A 23,641-nucleotide genomic window follows, 5' to 3' on the forward strand; every position below is an offset into this window, starting at 1 on the left:
TTAGATCCTTTTTCAGATACAGGTTTACAATTGCTGCAGCAACCCATAACATATTGCAATGTGTCCTGGTAGGTGAATGCAAGCTTATAGGTGAATTGAAAGCTAAAGCAATTGTGGCATGTTTATTTGTGTTATATAGGTTTCAGAATTGCTCCACTGTGTTTCTTCACTTCATTAGCATACAGCAGAGCTCATTATATAGCCATTAGCTTATAATTTTTCTTACCCTTGTTTTCAAGTCAGCCACATTGTTTTAAAGTTCTTCCTGAATTGCACAGACCAGCTTGAAATTGCTCACTGTGCTAGTAAACTGACTGCAATGAATTACGGCCATTACTTTTTAATCTTGACAATATTTCTTTGCACAAATAGGAAGACATAGAATTTTTTTTAGCAATAATTGGCATTATGGCTTCATTAAGAAACAATTATTTTAATAGATGGAAGCTTCATTTTGCTACAGTAATTTACTAAGATGCATTGCAAAGTCTCAAAAGAAAACAAGAAAAATAATTTCATTGCAGCTATAAACTGGCAGATTTTGTGAATTTTTCAGCAAACCTCTAGCAGACTTTTACATAGAGTTACAAAGAGCCCACATTTATCATTGCTGCCATAATAAAGTCTAATATTTACATGTAGATTTCTCCACCATAAGCTTACTAGCTATTACTCTCGACAGATTTATTCATTTTTCTGTAGAACACAAAGTAAGACTGTGACGACCCTCCACTGGACTAGTAATCAAAGGGCCTCAATCCTCACCACTGGCAACAGTGAGGGGTGTTCACTGAGAGGATGACAGGTACACACACAGTATTTCCAGGTGCAGCTCTCTGCAACAAGTGCAATTTCCCTTAAGACACACAGACCACAGTAAGTCCAGGGCTGGTTTACCCCCTCTTTCTCCAGATCCCCAATAAGACTCCCCACTGACACAGCTATAGAGTTGAGATCTCAACTGAGTGTCCAATCCAAGGCCTCTAGCACCCTCTCTGTCCAAACAATGCTTCATGTCCCTGCCCAAGTAGCTGGCACATACACTCTTTGAGATTTGATTTGCAACACACACACAAACACACACCTAGGAAAGGCTGGCACAGCTTTACTAGCTATGCCCCCTTCTGTCCAGAATATAAGGTAGTTATGACTACCACTAGACACCCCTGCCAGCTACTTTAAGGCTCTTCCATGGGTACCCAATATACTGAGTGAAGCTAATATTAATACAAATGGTAGTTTGACCAAGACAATGCTATTAGGAGTGACCCACACAGTGTCACCAAATAAATACGCAAGTACTCTCAAAACTTAAATATCTCTATGAAGATTAGCCACAACGAAAAGTTTAAATATATTTAATAATAAATAATAAAAGAACAAGACTAAAATAAGTATATATTCACAGTGACATCAGAGTTCAAAACCACAGGAAATATTTAAAATAACATTGCAGTACAGGCTCACACAAATAAAGAAAAATAATATCTAAACTAAGCTTCATTTTACTCCTGACTGAATGTAAGAGAGTTACTATACCCTAATAATTTACTTAGAACAAGGTAGATAATGTGGTGAATGGTTCTTCTTGTTGTTGTCAGGCCCAAGACCGAATACAGAATGTTCTGTCTCTCTAAGAGTCTTCTCAAAATAATACCTAAAATATTGCTGCTGAGATAGCTTGCAGAATGACATCATTTCTGGTCATCTGACTTCTAGTTCTCATGCAAACCCCCATTGCTGGCAGCTGGTAGGACTTAGCACCTACCTGTAATAAGACACACACCAGTGCCTTTGCTCACATTTTTGCCAGGTGCTGGAAGTCATAAAACAATTGCATACTTTCACACTTCCAGGTAGTAATTAGTTCACACCAAAGACAATACAGAACACTTCCTAGTACAGACTTTCTGCCTCTGGCTGCCTTGAAACCTATGAGATAGCATCTTTATGGCCTAGCCTATAAAGTGATTTAATTTCAGATATTTTTCTAATGTTTGTGATTTAATTTCAGATATTTTTCTAAAGTTTGCTGGACTCAGGTTAACACTCCAGTTTAATCTGTTAAATATACACATGACATACCATTATAATACATTTGTAACACCAGCATCTTGTATGAATCAGTTTGTTATTCACAAATGACATATAAGTATTTACAAAATTCCAGCTAGCTGTGCTGGTAGTACCTCCTTTCATCACAAAGATAACATATCAAGACAACATAAGTAAGGCATTTTACATGACTCTACTGTTACTGTGAGGACTGTAGAGAAATTTAGATTCACAAGATTTTTCCACCATGTTACTGAGGCTTCTTTGGAGGGTGTGCTCTTTAGGACACAGGTAATTGGTGCAGAGGGCTAGCGCTGTTAGCTGTAATAGGGTTTGATTCTCTCTGCCCTTATTTGTATATTGTGTGAGCTTGATTAAGTTACTTAACCAAACACTGCTCCTAGGTTGCCCCTAAAAAGGGTCTGTGTCCAGTGAGATAACCCTGGTTAACTCATTACATCTGAATGATGCCTCTAGGTGCATCTGCAGTTAACTCATACTGACGCCTCTAGGCATCAAATATCGCTTGCTCATATTTGCATTAATAATTTCAAAACCATGCTATGTGCAAGGATTTAAAATATTTCATCATAAAGCTTACACAATGGCAAACTCAGTTGCATTAATATTTGACCTCTGTCTAGTGCAGGTAAATAGATATTAACAGTTGTTTTTATGATATTAATTTATTTTGTTATAATTTTCACATTTTTCTAAATATCTTAGCCAAGTAACAGGCAGAATTCCTTAACCTCATATGAAAGCTCTTAGCTAGATGAATAAAATGTTGCTGACAGCATGTGTGTAACTTGAATGGTTGCTGAGACATTGTAAATTGTTTACAAAATATTACAAATTTAATAGTGTTTATTGTGACTTATAAAGTTCAGTTTAAGATCTAGAATCTAAAGAATACTACCACTATAAAAAAAAGTTTGGGCTGAAGAGTTTGCCATTGATACTTCTTTCATAACCCCTATGGTTCCAGAGATATGAACATTTGTTTGAAATGTGAGGACATAATTTGATTTTATCAAAAAGCTTAGGCTCCGCCCATTGGAAGTTAGAGTGCAAATGCCCTGAGCTCCTTAGGAGTGAATGAGCTAACAAATTGTATCATTATGCACTACAGAGACTGCATTAAGACATTTATTTGGAAATGCTATTCATTATAACTATGAATAGTGAGATATTATCTGTAATTCTTGACTTCATGATACAGAACTAATATCATGTTAGTGTCATTCTCCATGCTGAAATCTCTCTGTATTTGTTGTAATGGTGTAGATGACAACTGCATCTAATTAAGGTACTGCTTTCTTTTCCCAAATGTTGCAAGTAAGCCAGCCTCTGTTATGGTGATATCATTTTATTTTACTACACTACATTCTTAATTCTTCCAGCTATTTTTTTTTTCAGTGTGGTTGTAGAAGGCTTTTTATTGTCACCAATTCTGAGGACATGTTTTAGCTTGAATAAAGTTTTACTTCTTTTGACTGGTTTAGTGAATTCTTTTTTTGGTGGAATTGATGTTAGCCTTGTTTCATTGAGGTGAATATATATATTTTTGGTTTAATAATTTGTTTATTTTGTAATTCAACCATTTAAATTTATCACAGTACTTTCCACTATATTATAATGCCATTAATAAAACTATTAACATATTTATATAAAGTATTGTAGAAAGCTGAAAATGGTCCTTTAAGCTGGTGGGGTCCTAATATAAGGTCCAAGCTGACTAATGCAAGATGTTTGTTCAGGGCATCATAACTGACATTTGAAAAACCCATAGAGATGGTATACATTTTTGACCCACGTATGTGCCCTATAGCTGACTATGAGCTGTTTTAGATCTGCTCAAATTGCACATTTCTTTTCTGCTCTGAGTGGTCCATTGGTGAATTTGGAAAAAAAGGTGGACAAAAACAGAGCACCAGGTAATATTGTGTATCCTGTCCTGCATGCAAGGATTTCTGTGTGCTGAAATTAGGCATAGCTACTGATATCTTGTGTAGTATATCATGTGGCATCACTTACCTCCATCCTCCACTTCTGTGCAGAATTTAGAATGGAAATTTGCTTTGTGATCATGACACTTCCTCTATTCTATTCTATTGATTAATGTAGTGGAATAAGGCAATGAACTGCTAGCAAGCTATTTCCTGTGGTGCACGGTTTTATTCCCCGGCCTTTATTTACCTCCTGCGTGACCTTGAGCAAGTCACTTAAACAGACAGAGCTTTGGGGATAGTTGGGATTTTGAGCTAATCTCCTTAATGACCTCCTGGACTGCATGCCTAGTAATTACCGTTCAACCTATGAAATGGGGCATATCAATGTGTAGGCAGTATTTTCATCTTCCCTCCTTGATGAAATGAATTGACAAAAATCTGCTCCTTTTCACACATTCCCCACCTGGCTCCTTCAGTGACTGAGCTGCTAACTGAGCCTTGGTCTCTTGAGTTGCAAATACATCTCCAGGTAAGATTGCATCATTTTTGTTAGGCTTGGTTTTCTGTCTATAAGAAACGTGTTAACATTTTGGTCAGTATCATAAAGTGGTGAGTGAATGTTTAGCTTAGCATAGCTGACAGCGATGTTTGTTACAATTACATCTAGCATGTTTTTGGCCCTTGTTGGCATTTTTACCATCTGTTTGTGATTATTAATGTTTATGAAGCCAGGTAGTTTTGTACACATCATCAAGTAGAAGAGTGTTTTTGTTATGACCAGGGTTAAGTTTATTATGAAAATCACAATATTCTTGAATAGACATGGATGGTATGCAGTCAAATTTTACAAAACTGCAGTTCATGCTACATAACAAAAAACTATGTGTGGAGTACTATATGTTTACATTTATTTTCTATAATCCTTCTTTTAAAGGAATGACTTATTAAAATAGATAAACCACCTCCTTGCTTGGTAAGCTGGAAGAGTAAAAAGAGTTGCAAACTTAACCACAGACAGTTGAGGCAATTTGGGATAAATATGGCTACGCTTGTAAGTGCTCTACAGACATTAGCCTAGTAACTTTCTATAACCCTATAAACCTAATTGTGGACTGCAAAACAGGTTTTTGAACATTGTGGCTGTCACAACACATGCCTTTATTACCTTAAAGGACAAATTACATTCATAGACAGATTCGTTTTTTTTATTTACACTGTAGCCGTTAATGAGTCCAACCTTCACCTTAGTGTTATCTATAGATTTAAATATTCGAATGTCCTTTATTTTGACCATGCCCACAAGAAGATACTAATTTAGAAGAAAATTATGCTGTTCACTACCCTAACCCCTTTTTCAGGTCTGATCATCACAATTTTCCTCCCGAGTTGAGAGGCACTGCAACCCTCTAGTGTAACAATATGCTCTATGCCAGTTCTATGCCATGCTCTATGCCAGTTCTTAAAACAATAATCTTTTTTGTATACTTAGTCCCCACCCATGGTAATTAAAAGATCTCACTAAATGCAAAGTATTTAGCAGCCAGGATAAGGGTATTCAGTAATTCAGGCATATCTCACTGCCTAACAAGAATAGAGGAATATTTTGTACCGTTGTTTCTGACATGGACAATTGCAGACTCCAACACTTAATGACATTAATGAAATCCATAATCTTGTTTTCAAAGAAGCAGAATACCATAATTTTGTCTTAACGATTTTTGCAAGCTCAGAGTCAAAGGACACCAATTAAAAGGGCATTTCTAGCATGTTCAGTTTTGATTTTAAATATAGATTTATCAGTTGTGCTATTAACTTGTTTCTTCCAATAAGCAACCCTAAGTACTGGACCAATCTCAGTTTCAATTTGAAGGTCTCTGGCTGATTATGTTTGCAGATGACTGCAGAGCTAAGAGCAGTGATTGAATCCCAAAACAACTTAACCATTCTGCAGGAAATTCTGTACCAACCAAATAACTGGTGCCAAAATCATGGACTCAAACTAAATACAAAAAAAATGTATTATCATGCCCTTTGAGAATTCATCTACTGTGGGGAATTACTGCATTAATAATTCACCCCTAAAAGTTGACCCATTTGCTTGGGATTTAGAAATGTACATGGGCAAGATTGACCAACATATGTTGACTATCATAAGAAAGTCCTTCTACATTGTGTAGCTTATAAGCAGAGAGGTTATGTCTAGATCTAGAGGTGTCATTGTCCACCTTTACTTGGCCCTCATTAGGCCAATCATTGAGTACAATGCCTACTTCTCTATTTCTCCAGACACATGCAATTGGAATGCCCACAGACATGCCTTACTAAAAGAAAAAGCACTTAAACAATATGTCATTCACTGAATGAAAGCCCAGTCACTAGCCTAGATATCCTAAAGACTGTTAAGAAGGGATCTGTGTCTGGAATACAAGGCATCCTCCAACCCAATACTGATGGACCTACTGCACATCAGCAAGTGAAATTGCATCAGAACTGCTCAATGCTGGGATCTAAAGTTCGAATGTAACATCGTCAGAGTGGTTTGGAGGGACAGGCTTATCTCGCAAAGGATACCACTGCTTTGGAACAGACTCCCCATTCCCAGAAAACAAAGCTCATCCCTGTCCTTATTCAAGTACAACTTGGATCTATAAATGGGTAATATAAAATTTACCCCAGGAATGCCCCCTGTACTGCAAATGGACAGAGGTAGCTCCTTTATGCTTTGTTTCATTTGGTATAGGTCCCTTCAAATTATCTATGATATGATCCCTGTTATTCTCACCAGGGGTACTATATAATTGTCATCCATGGGATGTGTAAGACCAGTCTAACAACAAATTGCATAGGTTAACTGAAGCAGCAAAAAGGAAATTGGCTAGGCTTAAAATGGTCCACAAAGGCAGCTACCTTAACAGTTAACTAGGAACCTTGTGCATGGTATTTAGTGACTCTATGCATGCACAGTATGTATAAGTAAAACTGATTATAATGATTCAATAATAACTACTTGTAATGACAGCATGAAATGGTAGAAGAGATAGAAATCACAGTAGTAGTAACAGTCGAACAAATAGAGTTGGAATAAACTTTCAAAGATATGCAAATGATGTGAAGAACATGGGGAAGAAAGAGAATTGCACTGACATGAAATGCGTGAGGATTACTGGAGATTTAAAGGAGGCAAAAGGGTATAGGGAATTATCACTGCAACTCCTGCATTTATTAGCTTTGGCTACAGTTTATGGTTTTGATGTAAGGGAACAAGGGAGAATATATAACTGCAAAATTTGCTGAGTTGCAAAACATCTGTTTGGTGACTAGAGAGTACAGTTTAGAAGCTCTGCTTGAAAAAAAGATATGGTGCAATGATTAGTCAGTTTAAGGTATTGGGCATCTTGAGATCAAAACAATTGTGTACTTTGTGAGGTTTACATCAAATTCAACGGTTTTATTGCAGCATTTTTAAACTTTAGTGAAATGGGTACTACAGAGTATTTTCAGGAATAGTACTAGTGTAAAGAAAGCTAGTTATTAAATAGAGCAGCAAGCATTTGACATACATGTGTTTTAAATTGAAAACAGCTTAATTTTGCACAACATTCAAAGTAATTACAGCTTTATTTATATGCTGATTGAACTTTATATTCTGGTCAGTCATTCCTACATACAGTTTGTCACTGTTAGATATCTCTGTTCTTACTCCAGTGGAGAACATTTTGCGAAGTTCATTTGGGCCAGAAGCATAAAAGATGCTAGGTGAATAAAGCATGGTCAGTCTTGCCAGGTATACTTAGCAGGCTTGATGCAAATAGCAAACTCAGGACAATTCTGGGTATGTATAAAGGTGAATATTAACTTTCTTTAATGACTCGCCACTAAAAAAGTGAACGAGTCATTTGTGTACTAGGATAAGGTGATCTGGCTAGGTAGTGATGTTTATATTTTTGTGAAAATGTTGAAGAGTAAGTGACATAGTACTGATGCTTGAGAACATCTACGTTGATTCACTCAGTATGTGAAACTGAATCTACCCAATGCATTAATGACTATCATTTCCTGGGATCTGGGATTTCCATCGTTCTAGGCAAGCATAATGTGCATGGGGTAATGGGCTAACTAAGCGTGGCATTAAACTTGACGATAGTTAGGCGGCGTAATGAGTGCGATAAGAGTCATTATGCTGCACTTGCAGAGTTAAGGGATATTTCAACTTAAACTTAACAGAAGCAGGCAGCAGTACATAGATGTCCTCATGTGCTTTAGGTGCATTGTGAGAATCTTGTAGAAGTCATCCAGTTGATGCATCCAGTGATTCTCCCATAATAATGTCTTGAACGTCCTTGGCACACACAAAACTTCGATTTTTAAGTTATCTGTGGAATCTAATGATTATAGGCCTCTGAACCTCACTTACACAGGCTTCTGACATAATGAATGGTGGGCTCATTTATCTGCATACTTATTAATGGATGTAAAATCTCTAGATGAAGCCTAATGCAGGAACTATGAGATATTAGATGATTCATTCTTTTGTTTAACCAAAGTAAAATACATTATTTTTATCTGAAGCACTCTTCAAAGTTTTCCTTTAATGATTTTTTATTTCCTATTTCTGTACATCAGTTTCAGCTTCAGATTTGCAGACATCTTTATCTGATAAAGCAATGCATGCCTTCAGATGAGAAATTACTGTTTTGTCTTTCTATAGCCCACTGTCCACTCAAAACCTCTAATTATAGGAAAGGATGCATCAATTTTAGGTCAGCCATTTCTTCCAAAAATGTTTCTTCTGAGAGAGGATCTGATGATATATTTTGGGGCTGTTATACTTGATTTTTGAATTTTCACATTCTTTACTATCGGACTTCCTATACTTTCTCCAGCAGGTCATTAATTTTTATATACAGATTTCTGCATTATGTATGGCTGCTTGTGTCACAACAGTGACTCCCACATTTCAACTCTTCTGACAAAATATACAAGCACACAGACAAACAAATGCATATACATTTGTGTGTGTGTGTGTGTGTGTGTGTGTGTGTGTGTGTGTGTGTGTGTGTGTGTGTGTGTATAAATATATATATATATATATATATATATATATATATATATATATATATATATATATATATATGCCATAACAATTCCATGGCTATTTCTTCTCACAGTATTTACTTCCCTGGACCCCTGTCTAGCAGAGCGACTGACATGATCCCCGGGGTGAATTTCCTATCTCCTATCCAATTGTCAAGGTTCCTTTTGAAGAGACCCAAAGAGGTACTCTGCTTGACATGTATGAGCAGTCTATTCCAGAGTCTGGGGAGTCTCTGGGTCAGGAACCTATCCCTACAGCATGTTTTGTTCATTGTGATGACAAGGTTTAGATCCCTGGAGCATGTGGCTCTGAGGGATTGAGATTTCTTTAAGTGTAGCATATTCAACAGCTCTGGGTTTGACATGGCCTTGTATGTTAAGCAGAGATCGCCTCTGAGTAGACGATATGCAACAGAGTATAGCTGGAGTTTTTTTAAATGGTCAGCATACGGCATCTGCTTTAGGCCTGTGATTCTTTTAGTGCGGTATTTCTGTGGCCTTTCCAGTTGTTGCAGATGTTTTGAGAGTTACATACCAAATGGGGTATTGTATTCTACAATGGGTCTAATGAGGGATGAGCACAGTGGGACAATGACCTCCTTTTTTCTAGATGAAAAGCCCTTAGTGATGAGGTGTGCCACATAAAAGGATTTCCTGACTGTTGTGGTGATGTGGTTATCAAAGGGGAGACCACTGTCCACCTGTCTCCCTAAGTCTCTTATCACACTTTAGGTGTTTAGTGTACTGCCACCTAGGGTAATTCACAAGTGCATGTTTTTTCCCAAACGGGATAACTATACATTTCTCAGCATTGAGCTTGAGCCCATGGCTCTGGCACCAGGCATCTGTTTCTGTAAGGCCCTTTTGTAGAATATCCATATCATTTGGAGATTCAGTAATTGCTCCCAGTTTGCAGCCATCTGCGAACTTTGTTAGCCAGATTCCCTTAGTGTTGACCTGTACTTCAGAAAAGTAGATACCAAACAAGAGTGGTCACAGTACTGAACCGTGAGGTACTCCACTTGTCACTTGTCTGGAGCTGGATTTGGAGTCAGCTACTTTTACCATGTGGGTTCTGTCAGTAAGCCAGTTGGCAACCCATTAAGTGACGTAGGGATTAATGCCATGCTTAGTAAATTTATCTATAATTCCAGAGTGGGGGATGGTGTTGAAGGTCTTAGTGAGGTCCAGATAGGCTGTGTGGACCGCCTTACCCTCATCCACAGATTTAGAGACTTATTTGAAGAAGTCAATCAGGTTCAGGAGGCAAGATCAGCCTTCCATGAATCCAAACTGGGTGGGGTCCAGTGTCTGAAGGTCGCCAATGTCTTTGTTTATAAGTTCCATGATAATATGTTCCATGGCCTTGCAGATCAGGCTCGTCAGACAGAAGAGGTGGTAGTTCCCAGTATCCAAGGTGGATCCCCCCTTGTGGATTGGGATAACTGCAGCTGTCCACCCCTTAGTGATCACGAAGCCTGAGGTGAGGCTATAATTATACATGACACTTAGGTGAGGTGCCAGTTCATTTTGTAGTTCAAGTAGTACACAGCCCGGGATGTTGTCTGGTCCCATGGATGCTGTATTCTTAGTTTTGGAGAGTGTGGTTTTTACCTGTGTGGCTGTTATTACCGGCATTTGGCAATCTTTCGGTATTGAGATTGTCCCTTTAGGGGGTGAGAGGGGGGTGACGTTGGCACTGAATCGATCTGCCAGGATATTGGCAATATCCTTGGGATCAGTATATTTAATCCACAGCACACGATAGTCACAAACAAGAAACTTTTAATGAAGCTTTCAGGTTTACACCCTTCATCAGCATACAAAATCACAACACATTAACACATTTAAATAGAGGACCATTATAATCACATGATCAAGCCAGCCATTCAAAGGACCACTATAATTAAATATACAAATTCAGTTTAAAAACATCACTTAACATCTATTAAAATTAATTTTCAAGTAGTTACTTATTAAAAGCATAATACATAAGTATAAAAAAGTACAAAAAACTATTACATACATATCTATAAACAAATAATTACATCTACATATTTAGAAATACTATGCACTTAATACTATACATTTTCTCTCTGCCTCTTGGTCAAAACTGGCTTTAAACTGACTGTCCCATTAAGGCCTGGATATTTATCAGCTTGTAGTCGCACTATCCACTCATACTCTTTTAGCAACAAAAGGTTATCAATATCACCCCCTCTAATGCCCAACTGCAGAATAGATATACACCTAAATTTAAATGCATGTGTCTAAAAATCATGCAGATGCCTGTATAGACCATTTGTCTCAAGCTTTCTTTTTATTTCAGATCTATGTTCTATTATCCTATCCTTCAGCTTCCTAGCTGTTTTCCCTACGTAAAATGCATTACATAGGGTGCAAGTAGCAAGGTAAACTAATCTAGTAGAATTACAGTCTGCTCCACAAAAAAAGTTAAACCGTTCACCTGTTGTAGGATGCTGAAAGCTACTATTAGTGTCGTATATGTCAGAGCAACAGACACAATTATAACATTTAGACGTATTCATCTTCGTTCGTACAGGTGATATTTCACTTTGAAAGTCTTTATAACATAGCATCTGTTTAAGTGTCCGACCATTTCTGAACGCATACTTTGGTGTCGGAGCTAACAGATCTTTCAAATCTGGTTGGGCCATTAATATAATCCAGTTTTTTTCAATAATCTTACAGACATCATATGTGTTGGCATTATAGGTAGTAATGAATCTTAAAACACTACTATCTTTTGTCCTATTCATTTCAACATGCATTATCTGTTCTCCTTGTTGGTAAGCCTGTTCTGTTTGTAATATGGTCAAAGAGCCAAAACCTGGTTTATATAAACTACTTCTACCTTGTACAACCTGTTTATAGGTCATATTAACATCCCTTAATAGATACCCATTATTAATAAATTCTTCCATCATTTTCTTAACCTCATACTCAAAGACATCATTTTCACTAGTTAACCTGCTTACCCTTACTAGCTGTGACTTTAGTATACTTTTATAGACATGTCCCGGATGCATACTAGCTGTATTCAAATATCTAGCTGCATGCACATCTTTTCTATGTATCATCGTCTGTAACTCATCACATTTCCTATACAACTTAACATCTAGAAATACAACATTATCCTTAGAAAAATTCATTTTAAACTTGAGAAAATTCGTCGTAGAATTCAAATACAGCAAAAAACTTTCCAATTCACTTATTGTACCTGTCCATACAAAAAAGCAATCATCAACAAATCTACAATAACAGTCCAGTAGATGTTTAAATTGATTCCTTTCATTCAATATATATATTGCTTTTCCCACATATAAAGGACCAAGTTCGCAAACGTGTTCGCTACTAATGTGCCCATAGCTACTCCTGTTAGTTGTTGATATGGTACATTATCAAATATAAAGATATTTTTAGTTAAAACTAAATCTAACAGGAGACAAATATTTTCTATCTCACGTATTTGTTGGGTTGATTGCATTATTAACAATCTTCTTATTGCTTCTATTCCATAATCAATTGGAATCACTGTAAACAGGGATTCAATATCTAATGTGACCAATACATATTCAGTATTCTATACCAAGAATCAAGCTTTTCTAGGAAGTGTGTTGTATCCTTAAGTATCGTCTCACAACCTGGTACATATCTAGCAAGAACATTCTGCAGGTATCTAGAGATGGGTTCAGCCACCCATCCTTTGCCCGACACAATAGGTCTTAAAGGGCAGTCATCTATGGATTTATGAATCCTGTATCCTGATTTTTGATTAGTAGTTGATCTAAATGTATATTTTTTTGAGTAATGTCTTTATTAACAATATGTCTATCTGTCTTGCTTATGTTATGTGTGGAGCTTTTCTCCCCGGGCCTCTACTGAAAATGGACATATATCCAGCTAGACTAGCCCGGTCAACAAAAGTAAAATAAAAATAAATAAAATAAAATAAATGAATTTTGGGTATTCCATAGATCTGCGGGATCTTTGGGCAGGTAACAGTAAAATAAGTCAGTAAATCAATGGTTATATCTTGGTTCAATTGCATGTCATATAATGCTAAGTTAATCTGAGAGATATGTTTTTTTACATCCATAAATATAATCTTCCTAAAAGTATGGGTATCTGATAAAAAATCCTGGAATTTATTCACGTACCATAGCTTAACCATTAAAACTGTAGCTCCTCCCTTGTCAGCTTGCTTAATTACAACACTTATCATCCTTCATCTGCTGCAAGGTCTTATATTCACTAAAAGTTAAATTATAACTAATGCTTCTGTTCCTATTCTTATTTTTATTCTTATTAATATACAAGGCTCTAATTTCCATTTCTACAATATTTAAAAAGGCCAGTATTACAGGAGAATACTGGGGCATAAAAACACTTAATCTTTTAAAAGTTGAATTCAACTCATTTGCTTGCTTAAACATTGATTTCAGCATAATATTCCTCGTAAATAACTTCACATCTGTTATAATATCCACAATACTGTCTTTAAACGAAGGAATAAATTTCATACCATGTTCAAGCACCTTGTAATGTTCATCAGATAACATGATGTTTGATAAATTTACAGTACCTTTTAGTAAACAGCATGTTTTCAGCGTCTTGGTGCTTTGTTGGCCAATTTTGGGCTGTCGTTCTTCCTTTTCTGCACCTGTACTGAGCGTTGCGGGTTTTTTTGTTCCAAAGGTTCCTGCAGCCTTCTTTGCTGTAAAACAACCTTCTCCGGTTGTTTTAAGCGAAAGGGCAATAAAGAGATCTCAGTCTGTTTACGCTTCTCCCTTCCTTCAACCACAGATACTACTGGATCTTTTTGGGGAGCTAAAACATTATCGCTAGTCTCAACAAGGGAAGCGCTAGTAAGAGACTGCTCCATTTCACTGCCCTTCCTCCCCGACTGGCCATGCTCGCACTGATGCACCAAAACAGAAGTGGATTTCAACGCTTCAAACGTATGCGTTTGTTGGTTGGCTGGAATCAGCCCAGGCGTTGGGGGCAGTTCAAAGTTATCTAGCTCATCAAGCAGTTCGTAAACAGGCTTCGTTATGTGTAATTTATCACTCACATTATCAGTCCTTCGTTGACCAAAATCTTTCTTAAAGTTTTCTTTGGGCCAATGGAAGATTTGGCCATTTTTAAAGTCATCAAGATCACGTTGGAGCTTACGCTTCTTTTGTGCTTCTAATTTTGTATCCAACATCTGGATGCGTTCACGAAGGCTTGATATTTCTCATTCATAGTGTCAGTTGTAGATAATTTCAACACTTCCATATCTAGTCTCTCTATCTCTTCCATTAGCTCACATTCCACTTTTTCAAAAAACTGGTTCATTAGCTTCATGTAGCTAATGCTGAGTTCAAGATTTAGTTGTTGCCATTGTACTAAGAGTTCTTGAGATGTATTGCCATAGGATGGCATCTTTAAAATACGAAGTCCACGTGGCACCACTCCTAGATCTAGATAAGCTAAAAAACGTAGTCTTTGCCATTGCAGATGCTTATAGCTCTGCACTTTTTTCTCCAACAAGTTCAGCAGTTTATTAAATTCAGATAAGTCATCACTGGTATTCCCATTTTGCTGAGCATCCACAGCTTTAACTTGTAGCAGAGGATTACTTGACTTCATGAGCAACTTTTTTATAGTTAAACTCATTTTAACTATATGATAAAACCACAAAATAGAACAAAAATGAACAGCTGGCTTGGTCTCCTCCTATAGTTTTGTTTGTGGCAACTTAGTATAAGTATTCAAGCAGAAATACTCCAGAAGTACTATATACCATAAACATCCACAGCACACGATAGTCACAAACAAGAAACTTTTAATGAAGCTTTCAGGTTTACACCCTTCATCAGCATACAAAATCACAACACATTAACACATTTAAATAGAGGACCATTATAATCACATGATCAAGCCAGCCATTCAAAGGACCACTATAATTAAATATACAAATTCAGTTTAAAAACATCACTTAACATCTATTAAAATTAATTTTCATGTAGTTACTTATTAAAAGCATAATACATAAGTATAAAAAAGTACAAAAAACTATTACATACATATCTATAAACAAATAATTACATCTACATATTTAGAAATACTATGCACTTAATACTATACATTTTCTCTCTGCCTCTTGGTCAAAACTGGCTTTAAAATGACTGTCCCATTAAGGCCTGGATATTTATCAGCTTGTAGTCGCACTATCCACTCATACTCTTTTAGCAACAAAAGGTTATCAATATCACCCCCTCTAATGCCCAACTGCAGAATAGATATACACCTAAATTTAAATGCATGCGTCTGAAAATCATGCAGATGCCTGTGAAGCCCATTTGTCTCAAGCTTTCTTTTTATTTCAGATCTATGTTCTATTATCCTATCCTTCAGCTTCCTAGCTGTTTTCCCTAGTAAAATGCACTACATAGGGTGCAAGTAGCAAGGTAAACTAATCTAGTAGAATTACAGTCTGCTCCACAAAAAAAGTCAAACCGTTCACCTGTTGTAGGATGCTGAAAGCTACTATTAGTGTCGTATATGTCAGAGCAACAGACACAATTATAACATTTAGATGTATTCATCTTCGTTCGTACAGGTGATATTTCACTTTGAAAGTCTTTATAACATAGCATCCGTTTAAGTGTCCGACCATTTCTGAACGCATACTTTGGTGTCGGACCTAACAGATCTTTCAAATCTGGTTGGGCCATTAATATAATCCAGTTTTTTTCAATAATAACAGGCTTACCGACAAGGAGAACAGATAATGCATGTTGAAATGAATAGGACAAAAGATAGTAGTGTTTTAAGATTTATTACTACCTATAATGCCAACACATATGATGTCTGTAAGATTATTGAAAAAAACTGGATTATATTAATGGCCCAACCAGATTTGAAAGATCTGTTAGGTCCGACACCAAAGTATGCGTTCAGAAATGGTCGGACACTTAAACAGATGCTTTGTTATAAAGACTTTCAAAGTGAAATATCGCCTGTACGAATGAAGATGAATACATCTAAATGTTATAATTGTGTCTGTTGCTCTGACATATACGACACTAATAGTAGCTTTCAGCATCCTACAACAGGTGAACGGTTTGACTTTTTTTGTGGAGCAGACTGTAATTCTACTAGATTAGTTTACCTTGCTACTTGCACCCTATGTAATGCATTTTACGTAGGGAAAACAGCTAGGAAGCTGAAGGATAGGATAATAGAACATAGATCTGAAATAAAAAGAAAGCTTGAGACAAATGGTCTATACAAGCATCTGCATGATTTTTAGACACATGCATTTAAATTTAGGTGTATATCTATTCTGCAGTTGGGCATTAGAGGGGGTGATATTGATAACCTTTTGTTGCTAAAAGAGTATGAGTGGATAGTGCGACTACAAGCTGATAAATATCCAGGCCTTAATGGGACAGTCAGTTTAAAGCCAGTTTTGACAAAGAGGCAGAGAGAAAATGTATAGTATTAAGTGCATAGTATTTCTAAATATGTAGATGTAATTATTTGTTTATAGATATGTATGTAATAGTTTTTTGTACTTTTTTATACTTATGTATTATGCTTTTAATAAGTAACTACTTGAAAATTAATTTTAATAGATGTTAAGTGATGTTTTTAAACTGAATTTGTATATTTAATTATAGTGGTCCTTTGAATGGCTGGCTTGATCATGTGATTATAATGGTCCTCTATTTAAATGTGTTAATGTGTTGTGATTTTGTATGCTGATGAAGGGTGTAAACCTGAAAGCTTCATTAAAAGTTTCTTGTTTGTGACTATCGTGTACTGTGGATGTTTATGGTATATAGTACTTCTGGAGTATTTCTATTTGAATACTTGTACTAAGTTGCCACAAACAAAACTATAGGAGGAGACCAAGCCTGCTGTTCGTTTTTGTTCTATTTTGTGGTTTTATCGTATAGTTAAAATGAGTTTAACTATAAAAAAGTTGCTCATGAAGTCAAGTAATCCTCTGCTACAAGTTAAAGCTGTGGATGCTCAGCAAAATGAGAATACCAGTGATGAATTATCTGAATTTAATAAACTGCTGAACTTGTTGGAGAAAAAAGTGCAGAGCTATAAGCATCTGCAATGGCAAAGACTAAGTTTTTTAGCTTATCTAGATCTAGGAGTGGTGCCACGTGGACTTCTATTTTAAAGATGCCATCCTATGGCAATACTTATCAAGAACTCTTAGTACAATGGCAACAACTAAATCTTGAACTCAGTATTAGCTACATGAAGCTAATGAACCAGTTTTTTGAAAAAGTGGAATGTGAGCTAATGGAAGAGATAGAGAGAGACTAGATATGGAAGTGTTGAAATTATCTACAACTGACACTATGAATGAGAAATATAAAGCCTTCGTGAATCGCATCCAGATGTTGGATACAAAATTAGAAGCACAAAAGAAGCGTAAGCTCCAACGTGATCTTGATGACTTTAAAAATGGCCAAATCTTCCATTAGCCCAAAGAAAACTTTAAGAAAGATTTTGGTCAACGAAGGACTGATAATGTGAGTGATAAATTACGCATAACGAAGCCTGTTAACAAACTGCTTGATGAGCTAGATAACTTTGAACTGCCCCCAACGCCTGGGCTGATTCCAGCCAACCAACAAACGCGTACGTTTGAAGCGTTGAAATCCACTTCCGTTTTGGTGCATCAGTGCGAGCATGGCCAGTCGGGGAGGAAGGACAGTGAAATGGAGCAGTCTCTTACTAGCGCTTCCCTTGTTGAGACTAGTGATAATGTTTTAGCTCCCCAAAAAGATCCAGTAGTATCTGTGGTTGAAGGAAGGGAGAAGCGTAAACAGACTGAGATCTCCTCTTTTTTGCCCTTTTGCTTAAAACAACCGGAGTAGGTTGTTTTACAGCAAAGAAGGCTGCAGGAACCTTTGGAACAAAAAACCCCACAACACTCAGTACAGGTGCAGAAAAGGAAGAACGACAGCCCAAAATTGGCCAACAAAGCACCAAGACACTGAAAACATGCTGTTTACTAAAAGGTACTGTAAATTTATCAAACATCATGTTATCTGATGAACATTACAAGCTGCTTGAACATGGTATGACATTTATTCCTTCGTTTAAAGACAGTATTGTGGATATTATAACAGATGTGAAGTTATTTATGAGGAATATTATGCTGAAATCAATGTTTAAGCAAGCAAATGAGTTGAATTCAACTTTTAAAAGATTAAGTGTTTTTATGCCCCAGTTATCTCCTGTAATACTGGCCTTTTTAAATATTGTAGAAATGGAAATTAGAGCCTTGTATATTAATAAGAATAAAAATAAGAATAGGAACAGAAGCATTAGTTATAATTTAACTTTTAGTGAATATAAGACCTTGCAGCAGATGAAGGATGATAGAAGTGTTGTAATTAAGCAATCTGACAAGAGAGGAGCTACTGTTTTAATGGATAAGCTATGGTACATGAATAAATTCCAGGATTTTTTATCAGATACCCATACTTTTAGGAAGATTACATTTAAGGATGTAAAAAAACATATCTCTCAGATTAACTTAGCATTATATGACATGCAATTGAACCAAGATATATCCATTGATTTACTGACTTATTTTACTGTTACCTGCCCAAAGATCCTGCAGATCTATGGATTACCCAAAATTCATAAATCCATAGATGACCCCCCTTTAAGACCTATTGTGTCGGGCAAAGGATGGGTGACTGAACCCATCTCTAGATACCTGCAGAATGTTCTTGCTAGATATGTACCAGGTTGTGAGACGATACTTTGAGGATACAACACACTTCCTAGAAAAGCTTGATTCTTGGTATAGAATGAGAGTTAAAACTGAATATGTATTGGTCACATTAGATATTGAATCCCTGTTTACAGTGATTCCAATTGATTATGGAATAGAAGCAATAAGAAGATTGTTAATAATGCAATCAACCCAACAAATACGTGAGATAGAAAATATTTGTCTCCTGTTAGATTTAGTTTTAACTAAAAATATCTTTATATTTGATAATGTACCATATCAACAACTAACAGGAGTAGCTATGGGCACATTAGTAGCGAACACGTTTGCGAACTTGGTCCTTTATATGTGGGAAAAGCAATATATATATTGAATGAAAGGAATCAATTTAAACATCTACTGGACTGTTATTGTAGATTTGTTGATGATTGCTTTTTTGTATGGACAGGTACAATAAGTGAATTGGAAAGTTTTTTGCTGTATTTGAATTCTACGACGAATTTTCTCAAGTTTAAAATGAATTTTTCTAAGGATAATGTTGTATTTCTAGATGTTAAGTTGTATAGGAAATGTGATGAGTTACAGACGATGATACATAGAAAAGATGTGCATGCAGCTAGATATTTGAATACAGCTAGTATGCATCCGGGACATGTCTATAAAAGTATACTAAAGTCACAGCTAGTAAGGGTAAGCAGGTTAACTAGTGAAAATGATGTCTTTGAGTATGAGGTTAAGAAAATGATGGAAGAATTTATTAATAATGGGTATCTATTAAGGGATGTTAATATGACCTATAAACAGGTTGTACAAGGTAGAAGTAGTTTATATAAACCAGGTTTTGGCTCTTTGACCATATTACAAACAGAACAGGCTTACCAACAAGGAGAACGGATAATGCATGTTGAAATGAATAGGACAAAAGATAGTAGTGTTTTAAGATTCATTACTACCTATAATGCCAACACATATGATGTCTGTAAGATTATTGAAAAAAACTGGATTATATTAATGGCCCAACCAGATTTGAAAGATCTGTTAGGTCCGACACCAAAGTATGCGTTCAGAAATGGTCAGACACTTAAACAGATGCTATGTTATAAAGACTTTCAAAGTGAAATATCGCCTGTACGAATGAAGATGAATACGTCTAAATGTTATAATTGTGTCTGTTGCTCTGACATATACGACACTAATAGTAGCTTTCAGCATCCTACAACAGGTGAATGGTTTGACTTTTTTTGTGGAGCAGACTGTAATTCTACTAGATTAGTTTACCTTGCTACTTGCACCCTATGTAGTGCATTTTACGTAGGGAAAACAGCTAGGAAGCTGAAGGATAGGATAATAGAACATAGATCTGAAATAAAATTAAAGCTTGAGACAAATGGGCTTCACAGGCATCTGCATGATTTTCAGACACATGCATTTAAATTTAGGTGTATATCTATTCTGCAGTTGGGCATTAGAGGGGGTGATATTGATAACCTTTTGTTGCTAAAAGAGTATGAGTGGATAGTGCGACTACAAGCTGATAAATATCCAGGCCTTAATGGGACAGTCAGTTTAAAGCCAGTTTTGACAAAGAGGCAGAGAGAAAATGTATAGTATTAAGTGCATAGTATTTCTAAATATGTAGATGTAATTATTTGTTTATAGATATGTATGTAATAGTTTTTTGTACTTTTTTATACTTATGTATTATGCTTTTAATAAGTAACTACTTGAAAATTAATTTTAATAGATGTTAAGTGATGTTTTTAAACTGAATTTGTATATTTAATTATAGTGGTCCTTTGAATGGCTGGCTTGATCATGTGATTATAATGGTCCTCTATTTAAATGTGTTAATGTGTTGTGATTTTGTATGCTGATGAAGGGTGTAAACCTGAAAGCTTCATTAAAAGTTTCTTGTTTGTGACTATCGTGTGCTGTGGATGTTTATGGTATATAGTACTTCTGGAGTATATCAGTATATTTAATGCCATTCTGTTGTAGCTCAGAGCAGATCTGAGCATTGCCATTTAGATTCTTGACATAGCTATAGAATGCCTTGTGGCTGTCTTTGGAATCTTTGCAATTTTGTTTTCGTAACTAGCTTTGGAGGATTTTATGAGGGATCTCAGCTTCTTCCTGAGGCTGGTAAGGGAGTTTTTTGCATCCTGGGATTTTTCTCTTTTCTGCAACAGTTTTTTCCTTTTGTTGTAAAGTTTGTTTATGGCAGGGGACCACCAGATTGGCTTCCTTTTTTGGAAGAGAGCTTCTTGGTTCTATTTCTGATGGCCCGATTCATGCACAAGTGGATGTGCTCATACAGTGCCTTATTGTAGGATTCAGCAGTCGAACATTCAGCTCCCGTCTGCATGGGTGTCATGAAGTTTGTTACTTCTGACTTGAGTAGCATGAAGTTGGCTTTAGAGAAGTTTTTTATGGAGGTTTCCTTACTGAGGTGTGGGGATGGGATGTGGATGTCAAGGGTGATTAGCTTATGGTCAGACCTGACCAACGAGGGGGTGACCATAGGTGTGGAGCATCAATTTCCTATGTTGGTAATGACCAGTCTAAGATATTGGTGCCCCTGGTGGGACTATGGATTAGCTGATCCAGGGCATTGGAATTTATGAATTCCAAGAACTGTTGGGCAAAGGTGTTGGTGCACAAGTAGTTTTCCCAGTTAATGGCAGGGCAGTTGAAATCACCCAGTATTAGGGTGCTTGGTTGTATTTTCATATTTTCCAGTATGTTTAGAAAGGTGTAGTGAGAATCTTGGGGCATGGTGGAGGATCTGTAGCAAGCTACAATTTGGATTGCAGTCTTACCTAGTGTTAGTTGCACCTGGAGAATTTCAGATGCATTGTGTTGGGCAACTAGCCTAGTGGTGTCAATATCCTTGTTGAATATGGACACACCTCTATCTTTTGTGTTTCAGTCCTGGTTTGGTGGCCGAAAAGTGTGGTAAGAATTTTAACCTGGTATTGCAGGGGTGCTCTCTGGAGCCTTGAACAACGTCTCAGTTACTGGACAGATATTGATGTTCTCCATTTGTAGGAGTGCCTCGACAGAGTGCATTTTGAGGTTTAGACTTCTAGCATTGAGTAGCATTACCTTCAGATTTCGCATGCTTATACCTGCTATGGTGGTGGTTTTGCCCTTTGAACTTTGCCTAAAAAAGGCACTATGGGGGTGGCAAGAGCCTTAGCCAGTAACCAGAATCTTAGGGGGACAGGTGCAGACCATCTCTGGCAAAGCATCGTGGTCTGTCGATCATGTCGTCCCAGGCAGACAGATACCGGATCCTCTTTGAATGACACCAGAAGTGTAGCCAGTTGTTGAAGTCAATTATTTTGTCCTTATACTGTGGTATCATTCTGGGCGAAGGCAGGATGCCACTCAGGGCTAGGGTCATACCTGCCTGGCCACATGATCCGAGAGCTCTTCCAAGTCTCTTTTCATGTACTCCAGGGAGGTACATCTCAAGTCATTCACTCCAACATGGACAATGACAGAGTCATATTTGTACTCGTTGTGGAGTGACTTGAGTGTATGCATTATGTGGAGGATCCTGGCTCCTGACAGGCAGCTGACTGTAATTTTCTCCTTGTTCAGCCTGGTGAGTGGGATATCCGTGTGCCTGTCTATAGAATCACCTATGTCTAAAGTGTTGGGTACGTTATCTTGCCTTAGGGGCTGTTGTTGGGTGGCACACTGGTGTTGTGAACTATGTGACACTTTGGTTGTGATTGGTGTTTGCGTTTCAGCTTTGGAGGTCCTTGTTGCTTGGGCAGGTTACTGTTAAGGGCCTCCACATATGAGGGTGTCATGTTGCTATGTGAGGGTGTTGGTGGTGTGGGTTTAGAAAGGCTATGTGTTGCTTGAGGTGTAGTGTGGATGTTAACCTTCTCTCTTGACTGTCTAGCACCATCTTGGGTGGAGAAAGCTTTGCTTCCATTTGGCTATGTAAGTGCAGCTCTCGCAGGTTGTAGGGTTTGTTGGGTGGTAGGAGGAGAGGGTTGTTTGTGTAAATGAGGCAATTGCTGCATTGCCCCAGTATGCCTGAATTCACTATGTGGACAGGAGAAATCACCCGAAGCTGACCTTTGGACATGCCTGCTCTGGTGCTTTTTTTTTTTTGTAAAGAACAAGAGCTTTTTTCCCTTACCTTAGTAAAGTGCTTTGCAATTATAGGCTGTTTAGTGCCTACGATTATTTTCTCCTTATTAACAAGGAGACTTGAGTGCATGTATCAGTTTAAGGCTTCCTAGTGATTTCCAGCAGGTTTTAGAGCAAGTGCTAGTCACAGGGATGCTTAAAGGTAAGATGAAAAAAAAATGGTTTATCCTTAACACTGCAGTGTGAACTGGAGGAATTAGATGTGAAAGTATGCAACTTAAGTTTTACCTGTCTAAAAAGTTAAGTTTTAGTGGAGATTCACTATTTTTAAAACAGCAAGATAGATTGAAAGGGGGTGGTCACTTTTGTATTCTGGTACTATGGACTACAGTAGGATGACCAATAAATTTAAATAGTTAAAGCAGAGTCATTTCACAAACTGATAATTTTGCGCTTACTCAGGCCAGTAAAAGCAGAGAGGAAATGAGATATATGGTCAAATTAACATAAGGGGCAGGGAATTAGAAAGACAGTGGTGTTTAAGAACACAACAGTAACCAGGTGGAAGGGTAGGGAAACAATTCTGCCTGACTCACAAGAGGCAGAGGTGTGGTCTCTTTTCAAGTTTTAATATGCGGTTAAAAGCAGA

Source organism: Protopterus annectens, chromosome 3.part1, assembly GCF_019279795.1.
Source record: "Protopterus annectens isolate FY-2018-M chromosome 3.part1, PAN1.0, whole genome shotgun sequence".
NCBI lineage: Eukaryota > Metazoa > Chordata > Ceratodontiformes > Protopteridae > Protopterus > Protopterus annectens.